The 15127-nt window shown below is 36.8% G+C and overlaps 1 pseudogene; it reads left to right on the top strand.

The window, feature by feature from the left end:
* The first annotated feature begins 10442 nt into the window (after positions 1-10442).
* LOC137756826 (small ribosomal subunit protein eS4, X isoform-like) lies at positions 10443-11244 on the top strand (annotated as a pseudogene).
* The last annotated feature ends 3883 nt before the right edge of the window (positions 11245-15127 follow it).

The following is a 15127-nucleotide window of genomic DNA, read 5'->3' as shown; positions in this document are numbered from 1 at the left end:
TTTGTAAGAAACTGCCAATCTGTCTTCCAAAGTGGCTGTATAGTTTTGCATTTCCACTAGCAATGAATGAGAGTTCCTGTTCCACATCCTCACCAGGATTTGCTGTTATCAGTGTTCCAGATTTTGGTCATCCTAATAGGTGTGAAGTGGTATCTCACCGTTGTTTTAATTTGCATTTTCCTGATGACATAGAATGTAAAGCATCATTTCACATGCTTATTCACTATCTGTATATCTTCTTTGGTAAAGTATCTGTTAAGGTTTTGGGCCCATTTTTAATCAGGTTGTATGTTTTCTTATAGGCGAGGTTTAAGAATTATTGGTATATTTAGGATAACAGTCCTTTATCAGTGGTGTTTTTGTAAATATTTTCTCTGTTTGTGGCTTGCCTCCTGTTTCTCTTGGCATCTTTCACAGACCAGAAGATTTTAATTTTAATAAAGTCTTGTTTATTATTTCTTTCATAGATCATTCCTTTAGTGTTTTATCTAAAAAGTCATCACCATACCAAGGTCATCTAGGTTTTCTACTAGGTTATGTTCTAAGAGTTTTATGGGTTTACATTATACAATTAGGTCTATGATCCATATTGAGTTGATTTTTTGAACTGTGTAAGGTCTGTGTCTAGATTCATTTTTATGCATGTGGAGATCCTGTTTTTCCAGCACCATTTATTGAAGAGACTCTCTTTGTTCTATTTTATTGCATTTTCTCCTTTGTCAAAGATCAGTTGACTATATTTATGCAGGTCTATTTATGGGCTCTCTATTCTGTTCCACTGATCTATTTGTCAGTTCTTTCCCTAATATCTCACTCTTGATGACTGTAGCTTTATTGTAGTTCTTGAAGTCAGATGATGTCAATCCTATAATTTTGTTCTCTCCTTCAATATGTGTTGGCTATCCTGGGTCTTTTGCCTCTCCATATAAACTTTTTTTTTCTTTGGCCAGCGGCTTGCAGGATCTTACTTCCCCGACCAGTATTTGAACCCCAAGTCCTAACCACTGGGCCACCAGGGATTTCCCTATAAACTTTTGAATCAGTTTTTCAATATCCATAAAAAAACTTGCTGGGATTTTGATTGGGATTGCATTGAATCTATAGATCAATTTCAGAAGCACTGACATCTTGACAATATTAAATATTCCTACCCATGAACATGGACTCTCTCATCATTTATTTAGTTCTCTTTTGATTTCATTAATCAGCATTTTATAATTTTTCTCATATAGATCTTGTACATGTTTTGTTAGATTTATATCTAAATATTTAATTTTGGGGAAGCTAATGTAAATGATATTACGTTTCTAATTTCAAATTCAACTTATTTGTTGCTGTTATGTAGAAAAGAGATTGATTTTTGTACATTAAAATCTTATTCTGCAACCTTACTATAATCAATTATTCATTCCAAGAGTTTTTTGTTGATTCAATTATCTACAAAGACAATCATGTTATCTGAAAAACACAATTTTATTTCTTTCTTCCCAATCTGTATACCTTTTGTTTCCTTTTCTTGTCTTATTGCATTAGCAAGGACTTTCAGAAATGGAATGGTGAGAGAGGAAATCTTTGCCCTGTACCTGATCATAGTGGGAAAGCTTCAAGTTTCTCACCATTAAGTAGGATGTTAGCAATGGATTTTTTCATAGATAGTCCTTATCAAGTTGATAAGTTTCCCCTCTGTTCCTAATTTACTGAGAGTTTATCAGGAATGAGTGTTGGATTTTGTCAAATGTGTTTTCTGCATCTATTGATATGAACATGTGATTTTCTTTTTTAGTTTGTTGATGTGATGGATTTCATTTATCGATTTTCAAATGTTGAACCAGCCTTGCATACCTGGGATAATTTACACTTGGTTGCAGTGTATAATTCTTTTTATACATTGCTGGATTTGATTTGCTAATATTTTATTGAGAATTTTTGCATCTGATAAGCCAATCTTGAAAATAAAAGTTAAGATAATAGGGTTCAAAATGGCAGCATAAAAAGAGCCTGAACTTACCTCCTCCCAAGGATACAATAAATACACAGCTATATAAGGATCACTCCACCTGAAAAGAATGTGAGAATTGACTTGGGATGTGGGGGCGAGCAGTCACAGCACTATCCCACCACCTTGCTGAAGCTAGGGAATGTCTGTGGTTGCAGCACACACACACTCACACACACACACACACACACACACACACACACCATTCCCTGGCTGGGGCAGGCGAGTATGACAAGTTGCAGTATTATTCCTCTCCCAGCCTAAAGCCAACTCAACACTTCCCTGCCACCAGGCTGGGTCTTGCAAATATGAGCAGTTGCAGCATTCTCCTACACTTGGCCTAAAGCTGACATGCACTCAGACAAGGCACTCTACTGCTGTGTTGCTGAAGCCTGCAACTGTATGCAGTCCTTTTCCCACTGCCTTTCTGAAAAAAGGGAACAAGCCCTGCACCATACACTCTCCAGCTTCCTAGCTAAAGTTGTTGGGCATGTACAATTCACAAAAGGGACAGCACTTGATTTCCTGGCCCTGTTGACCAAGAAGGCTGGCATTCCAGAGCTCCATGGGACTGTAACAATCAGAAAGACAGTTCTCAGCAGGCCGCCAACACCAGGGCACTGCACAGACAGCAGACTGAAACACAATCTCAGTCTTCCTGTGAAAAAGGCCTATTTACTTAGCCTGGAACTTCACCCTGAAGTAGAGGCTTCAGGTTTCCCACACATCTAGAGGTTAAGGAGGTGCTCCCAGGGTACATAAGCAGGGAGACACCATCCTTGCCCACCCTCTTGGCCTCACTAATGCTCAACAAGGCTCCCCAGAGTGCAGCTTATACACTAGTCAGGAGCCCCAGTTTTTGCAGCTGTTACCCAGAGGACACCTCCAGGTCTCCTGGTCTGGAAGCCAGCAGAGAATACAATTATGGCTCCACTGGACTGTATATATCTGCGTACTTTAAAAGTACTGCCTGAGGGTCTGGCTTCCAATCAGACTGACACTTGTGTTAAATGAGATTCCTCCCCTTGGAACACTGAGAGGTCTCAGCACTTCTTCAACATCAGGGGCATATCAAGAATAAATCAGGTGGTATAGACAACTGCAAAGATTTGTGAGACAACCAAGAGCTAGGATGAGGTTGAATGAGAAGGATCATCACCTACACAAGGTCACTCCTTCAAGAATGAGAGAGGTAGCAATATTGCCTAATACATGGAAATAAACATAGAGACCAAAGCAAAGTGAGGAAACAGAAAAATATGTTCAAAATGAAAGAACAAGACAAAACCCTCAGAAATAGACCTTAATGATATAGGAATAAGTAATATAATTTATAAAGAATAAGAATGGGCTTCCCTGGTGGCACAGTGTTGAGAAGCCGCCTGCCAATGCAGAGGACATGGGTTTGAGCCCTGGTCTAGGAAGATCCCACATGCTGTGGAGCAACTAAGCCCATGCGCCACAACTACTGAAGCCTGCGCACCTAGAACCTATGCTCCACAACAAGAGAAGCCACCACAATGAGAAACCCACGCACCACAACAAAGAGTAACCCCTCCTCGTGGCAACTAGAGAAAGCCCGTGCACAGCAATGAAGACCCAACACAGCCAAAAATAAATAAATAAAAATAATAATAATAAAAAAAGAAGTGGTGGCCCCTTAAAAAAAAGAATTCAAAGTGATGGTCATAAAGATTCTCATTGAACTTAGAGAAGAATGGATGAACACAGTGAGAACTTCAAAAAAATTTATAAAATATGAAAAAGAACCAATAAGAGGTGAAAAACACATAACTGAAATGAAAAATACACTAGAGGGAATCAATGGAAGGTTAGATAATACAGAAGAACAGACCAATGATCTGGAAGACAGGGTAGTGGAAATCACCCAATCAGAACAGCAAAAAGAAAACAGAATTCTGTGGAATGAGGATAGTTTAAGGGAACTCTGGGCGACCTCAGGCATACTAACATTTGCATTACAGGGACCTCCAGAAGGAAAAGAAAGAAAGGGGCAGAAAACTTCTTTGAAGAAATAATGGCTGAAAACTTCCCTAACCTGGGGAAAGAAACAGACATCCAAGTATGTAGAGTCCTAAACAAAATGAACCCAAAGAGATCCACACCAAGACACATTATAATTAAAATGTCAAAAGTTAAAAATAAAGAGAATTTTTAAAGCAACAAGTGTAAAACAACTAGTTACATATAAGTGAACCCCCTTAAGATTATCAGTGAATTTTTCAGCAGAAACTTTGCAGGCCAGGAAGAAGTGGCATGATATATTCAAAGTGCTGAAAGGACAAAACTTACACCAAGACTACTCTATCAAGCAAGGTTATCATTCAGAATTGAAGGAGAAATAGTGTGCCAGACAAGCAAAAACTAAAAGAGTTCATCACCACTAAACCAGCCTTACAAGAAATGATAAAGGGACTTCTTTAAGCAGAATAGAAGAGTCCATAAATAGAAATAAGAAAATATGCAAAAGAAAAATCTTCTTGGTAAAAACAAATATATAACAAAACCACTTATGAAGCTAGCATGAAAGGTAAAAAACAAAAGTAGTAATATCAACTAAAAGTACAATAAGTAGTTGAGGGATACACAAAATAAAAAGATGTAAAATAGGCTGTCAAAAATATTAAAAGGGGGAGTAAGTTAAAATATAGTGCTTTTAGAATGCATTTGAATTTAAGCAACTATCAACTTGAAATAATCTGCTTTATATACAGATTGTTATATATGAACCTCATGGTAATCAAAAACAAAAAACTTATAATAGATACACAAAAAATAAAGAGAAAGGAATCCAAATATAACACAAAAGAAAATCATCAAACCACAAGGGAAGAGAACAAGAGAAATAGAAAAGAACAGAGAAGAACTGCAAAAAAAACAACCAGAAAACAATGAACAAAACGGCAAAAAGTACATACCTCTCAAAAATTAACTTAAATGTAAATGGACTAAATTATCCAACCAAAAGACATGAAGTGACTAAATGGATTAAAAAACAAGACCCATATATATGCTGCCTACAAGAGACTTACTTCAGATGTAAGGACACACACAGATTGAAAGTTAAAGGATGTAAAAAGATCTTCCATGTAAATGGAAATCAAAAGAAAGCTGGAGTAGCTATACTTATATCAGAGAAAATAGACTTTAAAACAAAGACTGCAATAAGATACAAATTAGGTCATTAGATAATGATAAAGGAGTCAATCCAACAGGAGGATACACAGGCATACCTCATTTTATTGCCCTTTGTTTATTGTGCTTTACAGATATTGCATTTTTTACAAATCAAAGATTTGTGACAACCCTGCCTTGTCTGATGATGGTCAGCATTTTTTAGCAAATTTTTTAGCACTTTTTTAAAGATATAATGCTGTTGCACACAGTAGACTACAGTGTAGTGTAAACATGCCATTTATATGCACTGGAAAACCAAAAGATTCATGTGACTCACTTTATTGCAATATTCACTTTATTGAAGTGATCTTGAACCAAGCTCACAGTATTTCCAAGGTATGCCTATAATAATTTTAGATATTTATGCACCTAACATAGGAGCACCTATATACAAAGAAATATTAATAGACCTAAAGGGAGAATAAAAAGCAATACATAATTGTAGAGGGCTTTAATACCCCACTTTTATCATTGGATATATCATCCAGACAGAAAATCAACAAGGAAACATTGACCTTAAATGACAAGATGAATTTAACAAAATATACACAACGTTCCATCCGAAAGAAACAGAATACACATTCTTCTCAAGAGCACATGGAACATTCTCCAGGATACATCATATGTTAAGGCACAAAACAGGTCTTAATAAATTTAAGGGACTTCCCTGGTGGCACAGTGGTTAAGAATCCACCTGCCAATGCAGGGGCATGGGTTTGATCCCTGGTCCAGGAAGATCCCACATGCTGCGGAGAACCTAAGCCCTCATGCTTCAACTACTGAGCCCACACACCACAACTACTGAAGCCCATGCACCTAGAGCCCATGCTGTGCAACAAGAGAAGCCACTGCAATGAGAAGCCTGTGCACCGCAACAAAGAGTAGCCCCCTCTCGCCACAACTAGAGAAAGCCCATATGCAGCAATGAAGACCCAACGTAGCCCAAAAAAATAGATAAATAAAAAATAAAATAAAATAAAATAACTTAAAAAATAAAAAAATAAATTTAAGAAAATTAAAATCATATCAAGCATCTTTTTGGACTATACAAACTAGAAATCAATTAGAAGAAGAAAAGTGGAAAATTCACAAATAAGTGGAGATTAAATATGTTACTGAAAAACCAATAAGTCAAAGAAAAATCAATAGAGAAATAAAAAATGCCTTGAGTCAATGAAAATGGAAATACAACATACCAAAACATATGGGCTACAGCAAAAGGAGTTGCAAGAGGGAAATTCATAGAGATAAATGCCTACATCATAAAACAATAAAAAGCTCAAATAAACAACCTAACTTTATACCTCAAGGAACTAGAAAAAAGAAGAACAAATGAAGCCCAAAGTCAGTAGAAGGAAGGAAATAATAAAGACCAGAGTGGAAATAAATGAAATAGAGACTAAAAGGACAATCGAAAAAAATCAATAAAATTAAGAGCTCGTTCCTTGAAAAGATAAATAAAATTGACAAAACTTTAGCTGCACTCACCAAGATAAAAAGAGCAAGTCTCAAATAAATAAAATCAGAAATTATAGAGATGTTAACAATTGATACCACAGAAATACAAAGGATAATAAGAGACTACTATGAAGAATTATATACCAACAAATTGGGCAACCTATAGGAAACTGATAAATTCCTAGAAACATACAACCTACCAAGACTGATTTAGGAAGAAACAGAAAATTAAATAGACCAACCACTCCCAAAAAATTAAAAGCCCTGGATAAGGTGGCTTCAATGGTGAATTCTACCAAACATTTAAAGAATAAATACCAATACTTCTCAAACTCTTCTAAAATATAGAAAATGGAGGGAAGCAACACATCTAAATGCATTTTTTGAGACCAACATTACCTTAATCTCAAAATTAGACAAGGACACCAAGAAAAGAAAATTACAGTCCAACATTCCTGAGGGACATAGAATCAAAAATCCTCAACAAAATATTTGCAAACAAAATTCAGCAACACAATAAAAGAATTGTAACCATAATCAAGTGGAATTTTTCCAGAGATTCAATAATGGTTCAACATCCACAAATCAAACAGTATGCCATACCACAGTAACAAAATGAGTGACAAAAATCATATGATCATCTCAAAAGACAGAAAAGACATTTGACAAATTTCAACATACATTTATGATAAAAACCCTCTCTCAACAAGGTGAGTATAGAGGGAACATATCACAACATAATAAAGGCCATAGAAGACAAGCCCATGGCTAACTTCATGCTCAGTGGTGAAAAACTGAAAGCATTTCCTCTAAGGTCAGAAACAAGACAAAGATGCCCACTCTCTTCACTTTTATTCAACATAATATTGGAAGTCCTAAGCACAGCAGTCAGACAAGGAAAAGAAATAAATGGAATCAATATTGAAAATGAATAAGTAGAATTGTCACTGTTTGCAGATGAAATGATACTACATATGGAAAATCCTAAAGACACCACCTAAAAGGGGTGGGATGAACTGGGAGATCGGGATTGACATACATACTCTAATATGTATAAAATAGATAACTAATAAGAACCTGCTGTATAGCACAGGAAACTCTACTCAGTGCTCTGTGGTGACCTAAAGGAGAAAGAAATCCAAAAAAAAGGAGATATATGTATACCTATAGCTGATTCACTTCACTGTACAGCAGAAACTAACACAACATTGTAAAGTGACTATACCCCAATTTTAAAAAAAAAACACCTAAAGTTATTAGAACTAATAAATGAATTCAGTAACGTTGCAGGATACACAATTAATACACAGAAGTCAGTTGCCTTTCTATACAATAATAATGAATTATCATAAAGAGAAATTAATAAAACAAGCCTATTTACAACTGAATCAAAAAGAATTAAATACCTAGGAATAAACCTAACTAAGAAAGTAAAAGACTCATACTTGGAAAACGAATAGGTATTGATGAAAGAAATTGAAGATGACACAAACAGATGGAAAGATATACCATGTTCATGGATTGGAAGAATTAATATTGTTAGGCAGAACACTCTATGACATAAATCACAGCAAGATCCTTTTTGACCCAGCTCCTAGAGAAATGGAAATAAAAACACAAATAAACAAATGGGACCTAATGAAACTTAAAAGCTTTTGCACAGCAAAGGAAACCATAAACAAGACAAAAAGACAACCCTCAGAATGGGAGAAAATATTTGCAAATGAAGCAACTGACAAAGGATTAATCTCCAAAATTTACAAGCAGCTCATGCAGCTCAAGCAGCTCAATATCAAAAGAACATACAACCCAATCCAAAAATGGGCAAAAGACTTAAATAGAGATTTCTCCAAAGAAGATATACAGATTGCCGACAAACACATGAAAGAATGCTCAACATCATTAATCATTAGAGAAATGCAAATCAAAACTACAGTGAGATATCATCTCACACCGGTCAGAATGGCCATCATCAAAAAATCTAGAAACAATAAATGCTGGAGAGGGTGTGAAGTAAAGGGAACCCTCTTGCACTGTTGGTGGGAATGTAAATTGATATAGCCACTATGGAGAACAGTATGGAGGTTCCTTACAAAACTAAAAATAGAACTACCATATGACCCAGCAATCCCACTACTGGGCATATACCCTGAGAAAACCATAATTCAAAAAGAGTCATGTTCCAAAATGTTCATTGCAGCTCTATTTACAATAGCCAGGACATGGAAGCAACCTAAGTGTCCATCAACAGATGAATGGATAAAGAAGATGTGGCACATATATATAATGGAATATTACTCAGCCATAAAAAGAAACAAAACTGAGTTATTTGTAGTGAGGTGGATGGACCTAGAGTCGGTCATACAGAGTGAAGTAAGTCAGAAAGAGAAAAACAAATACAGTATGCTAACACATATATATGGAATCTAAGGGGGGAAAAAAGGTCATGAAGAACCTAGTGGCAAGACGGGAATAAAGACACAGACCTACTAGAGAATGGACTTGAGGATATGGGGAGGGGGAGGGGTAAGATGTGACAGGGTGAGAGAGTGGCAAGGACATATATACACTACCAAATGTAAAATAGATAGCTAGTGGGAAGCAGCTGCATAGCACAGGGAGATCAGCTCGGTGCTTTGTGACCACCTAGAGGGGTGGGATGGGGAGGGTGGGAGGGAGGGAGATGCAAGAGGGAAGAAATATGGGGATATATGTATATGTATAACTGATTCACTTTGTTATAAAGCAGAAACTAACACACCATTGTAAAGCAATTATACTCCAATAAAGATGTTAAAATAATAAAATAAAATAAAAAAATAATACACCTAACTTTCAGAGGTGAAGAAAGGATCAAATAAGATAATTCATTAAACATTTTTAGTTTTGTAACTATAAAATAAGTAATCCATTAAAAAAACTTTCTGTTATAAAAAAATAAATAAATATATAAAGTGGCAGAGCCAGGAGGGGAAAAAAAAGAATTAATATTGTTAAAATGACCATACTACCCAAGATGATCTACAGATTTGATGCAATCCTTATCAAAGTACCAATGAAATATTTCACTGAACTGGAACAAAGGATCCTACAATTTGTATGGCATCCCACACACACTAAAACCCAAGTAGCCACAACAGTGTGAGAAAGAAAAAAAAGCTGGAGGTATCACGCTCCCTGATTTCAAACTATGCTAAAAAGCTACACTAATCAAAACAGTATGGTACTGGCACGAAAACAGACACATATATCAATGGAACAGAATAGGGAGCCCAGAAATAAACCCACATTTATAAGGTTAATTAATCTATGACAAAGGAGGCACAAATATGCAATATGAGAAAGACAGCTTCTTCAATAAATGATGTTGGAAAAACTAAACAGCCATATGCCAAAAAAGAAAAAAAATCAGACTGGACTACTTTTTCATACCATGTACAAAAGTAAACTCAAGATGGATTAAAGACTTAAATGTAACACCTGAAACCATAAAATTCATAGAAGAATCACAGGCAATACATTCTCTGACATTAATCTTAGCAACGTGTTTTTGGATAGGTCTCCTCAGGCAAGGGAAACAAAATGGGACTACATCAAAATAGAAAGCTTTTGCACAGTGAAGAAACTACCAACAAAATGAAAAGGAAATGAGAGATGATATTTGCAAATGATATATCCAACAAGAGGTTAATATGCAAAATATGAAAAGAACTCATACAACTCAACATCATAAAAACAAACAACCCAAGTAAAAAATGGGCATAGGGCTCTCTTCGTGCCTAGTGCAGCCATGGCTCATGGGCCCAAGAAGCACCTGAAGCGTGTAGCAGCTCCAAAGCATTGAATGCTGGATAAACTGACTGGTGTGTTTGCTCCTCGTCCATCTACCGGTCCCCACAAGCTGAGGGAATGTCGCCCCCTAATCATTTTCCTAAGGAACAGACTTAAGTATGCCCTAACAGGAGATGAAATAAAGAAGATCTGCATGCAGCGTTTCATTTGGATTGATGGCAAGGTCGGCACTGATATAACCTACTGCTGGTTTTATGGATGTCATCAGCATTGACAAGACTGGAGAGAATTTTCGTCTGATCTATGACACCAAGAGTCGCTTTGCTGTTCATTGTATTACACCTGAGGAGGTCAAGTATAAGTTGTGCAAAGTGAGAAAGATCTTTGTGGGGACAAAAGGAATCCCTCATCTGGTGACCCATGATGCTCCCACCATCCACTACCCTGATCCCCTCATCAAGGTGAATGACACCATTCAAATTGATTTGGAGACTGGCAAGATTACTGATTTCATCAAATTTGACACTGGTAACCTGTGCATGGTGACTGGAGGTGCTAACCTGGGAAGAATTGGTGTGATCACTAACCGGGAGAGACATCCTGGTTCTTTTGATGTATTTTGTGTGAAAGATGCCAGTGGCAACAGCTTTGCCACCCGGCTCTCCAACATTTTCGTTATTGGCAAAGGCAACAAACCATGGATCTCTCTTCCTCATAGAAAAGGTATCCACCTTACCATTGCTGAGGAGAGAGACAAGAGACTGGCGGCCAAACACAGCAGTGGATAAAATGATCTCTAAGTGACATGATTGGGAAAGTCTTTGTACTTAAAGATAATACCACATAAAAAAAAATGGGCATAGGGCCTAAATAGATATTTTTCCAAAGAAGACATACATTTGGCCAACAGACACATGAAAAGATGCTCAACATCACTAATCATCAGAGAAATGCAAATCAAAATCACAATGAGATACCACCTCACACATGTCAGAATGGCTATTATCAAAAAGACAACAAAATACAAGTGTTGGTGAAGATATGGAGAAAAGTGAACACTCCAGCACTGTTGGTGGAAATACAAATTAGTGCAGCCAGTATGGAAAATAGTATGGAAGTTCCTTGAAATTTAAAACTAGAACTGTCATATAATTCAGCAATTCCACTTCAGGGTATTTACCCAAAGAAAACAAAAATACTAATTCAAAAAGTTATGTGCACTTCAATGTTTATTGCAGCATTGTTTACAATAGCCAAGATAGTAAAGCAACCTAGGTGTCCATCAATAGACAAATGGATAAAGAAGATATGGTATTGTATCTCAATATTTTTTTTAAAAATTTTAATACATTGAATTAGATTGAGTTGGATGGAAATGAAAATAAATCATATCAAAATTTGAAGAATAAAGCTAATGCAGTGCTAACATGGTTGTTTCCACATTTGTAATCAACCAGTGTAATCCATCACATCAACAGACTAAACAAGAAACATCATATAATCATATCAATTGATACAGAAAAGCATTTGACAAAAATGTAACATCCATTCATGATAAAAAATAATGCTCAGAATAATAGTGATAGACAGAAATTTTCTTAATTTGACACAGAGAATGTAAAAAAGAAACTATAATGTTATACAAAATGGTGAAAGACAATGTTTTCCCCTAAGATATGGAATAAGGCAAGAATTCCACTTTCACCACTTCAACATTATGCTGGAAGTTCTCACCAGTACAATGGGCAAGAAAACAAAATAAAAATCAAATATACTGAAAATATAGAAATAAAACTGTCTAAATTTGCAGAAGGCAAAGTAATCTACATAGAAAATCCCAAGATATTCACATACACAAAACCTAGTACAAATAAGTGAGTTCAGCAAGGTAACAGTATACAAGAAAAACATACAGAAATCAAACATAATTCTATATGCTAGCAATGAACATGTGGAACCTAAAATTAAAAACACAATCCCTATTACAATTGTTCAAAAAATTAAATAGATGTTAACCTAATAAAACACACACAATACTTGTATGCTGAAAACTACAAAATGCTGAAAAAAGAAATCAAAGACCTAATTATGTGGGGACATACCATGTTCAAGCTTTCGAAAGCCTATTATAGTAAAAATGTCAATTATCTCCAATTAATACACAGGGTTAATGGAATCCCTATCAAAACCCCAATGCCCAGAAAGAATTTTTAAATATTGAAAAGAAAATTTAAATTTTTATATGAAAAGCTGGAAAATGAGATGTCCATAGAGTCCTTGAAGAGCTCCAATGTATTCCTGGGAATCAGAGTGCCACATGCATATGCAGGTCCGTGTTTATGACTAGGGTTGTGTGTACACTGGAGAAATACCTGAGAAAGCCTTAGGGTCTCACCTCTGCCTGTTAATGAGGCTCTGTGCAAGTAGGAAGTAAAGGTTAAGACAGAGTTGTAAACTGCCTGATGAACTGATAAAAGCATGTCCCCAATAAAAACACAGAGCCCCTCAGAAAAGACAAGGAGTGTTACTATTTCCAGACATTTAAAGAATCTCTGTTGCGGGCTTCCCTGCTGGCACAGTGGTTAAGAATCTGCCTGCCAATGCAGGGGACATGGGTTCAAGCCCTGATCCAGGAAAATCCCACATGCCACAGAGCAACTAAGTCCATGGGCCACAACTACTGAGCCTGCCCTCTAGAGCCCATGAGCCACAACTACTGAAGCCCGCATGCCTAGAGCCCATGCTCCGCAACAAGAGAAGCCACCATAATGAGAAGCTGAGGCACCGCAACAAAGAGTAGCCCCCACTCGCTGCAACTAGAGAAAGCCCGCGAGCAGCAACAAAGACCTAACTCAGCCAAAAATAAATAAATAAATAAATTTATTTTTAAAAAAATAAAGAATTTCTTTCGGTCATTAGCTGACCACTTTGCTCACCAAGCAGAGACTTCAGTGGTCACACATGACAAAGAATACAGGCTTTACAAAATTAATTCAGAAAAGACACTAAATTATAAAAAACAACAAAGAGCAACAATAACAAAACACGGGAAAATGAAAGAATCTGACTTCCAGAGTTGCCACATTTTAGATATACATACATACACACACACATATATGTTACTGAGGTAACATTGATTTATAACATTATATAAGTTTCATGTGTACAACATTATATTTCTAATTCTGTATAGCCTACATGCTCACCACCAAAAATTTATTTTCCATCTGGCACCATACAGTTGAGCCCCCTTACCCATTTTGCACTACCCCCCCATACCACCCCCTCTGATAACCACTACTCTGTTTTCTGTATCTATGTGTTTGTTTTTGTGTGGTTTGGTTTGTTCATTTATTTACACATTATATTATTGCAAATGTCCAGTTTTCAACAACAACAACAAAAAAATGAGGCATGCCAAAAACCAAGAAACTATGGTTCATATACAGGAAAAAAGCAGTCAGTTGAAACTGTCCCTGGGGAAGCCCAGAGGGTAGACTTAAAGATAAATATATTAAATCAACTGTCTTAAATATGTTCAAAGAGCTTAAGGAAGTTATATGAATAATGTCTAAATACATAAAGAATATCAATAAAGAGATAAAAATTAAACAAAGGAACAAAATTAAAATTCTGGAGCTGTAACATTAAATACTGAAATACAAAATTCACTAGAGGGATTCAATAGATTTTTGCAGGAACAAAAAAGAATCATCAAAAAAAGATCAATTAAAGTATCCAATCTGAAGAGCAGAAAGAAAAAAGAATGAAGAAAAATGATCCAGACCTAGGGGACCTGTGGGACAGTAATAAACATATCGACATGTTCATAATGGAAGTTTAAGCAAAAGAGGAGGGAAATGGAGAAAAAGAATATTTGAAAAAATAATAGGGGCTTCCCTGGTGGCACAGTGGTTAAGAATCCACCTGCCAATGCAGGGGACACAGGTTCGAGCCCTGGTCCAGGAAGATCCCACATGCTGCGGAGCAACTAAGCCCACGCGCCACAACTACTGAGCCTACACTCTAGAGTCCATGAGCCACAACTACTGAGCCCGCATGCTACAACTACTGAAGCCCGTGTGCTTAGACCCTGTGCTCCACAACAAGAGAAGCCACCGCAATGAGAAGCCCACTCACCGCAATGAAGAGTAGCCTCCACTCGCCACAACTAGAGAAAGCCCACACACAGCAACGAAGATCCAACACAGCCAAAAATAAATAAAATAAATAAATTTTTTTTCAAATAGCTAAAACTTCACAAATTTAATCAAATACATGAATCCATACATCCAAGAACCTCAAGGAACTCCAATGAGTTAAACTCAGAGAGATCCACACCAAGACACATTATAATCACATCACTAAAAGATAAAGACAAGAAGAAAATCTTGAAAGCAATAGGAGATAAATGACTCATCATATATAAGGGATTCTCAATAAAAATTAACAGCCGATTTCTTATCAGATACAATGGTGATTACATGTTTAAAGTGCTGAGGGCCTGCGCTGGAGCCCACACCGAGCTCTGTGCCCCCTAGCCTGCCAGGGCAGCCCTGCGCCCAGTTGTCACTGAGGCAGTGTGCCCCACATTCTCCGCTGCCCCGGCCGGCCGGCTCAGGTGTTGCCTGGCTCCCCTTTGCTCGCCCACTCCCTCCTGCACACCTGAGGCACCGCTGCCCC

Source organism: Eschrichtius robustus, chromosome X (genome assembly GCF_028021215.1).
Source record: "Eschrichtius robustus isolate mEscRob2 chromosome X, mEscRob2.pri, whole genome shotgun sequence".
NCBI classification, from domain to species: Eukaryota; Metazoa; Chordata; class Mammalia; order Artiodactyla; family Eschrichtiidae; genus Eschrichtius; species Eschrichtius robustus.
This window is presented reverse-complemented; position numbering and strand designations above follow the sequence as displayed.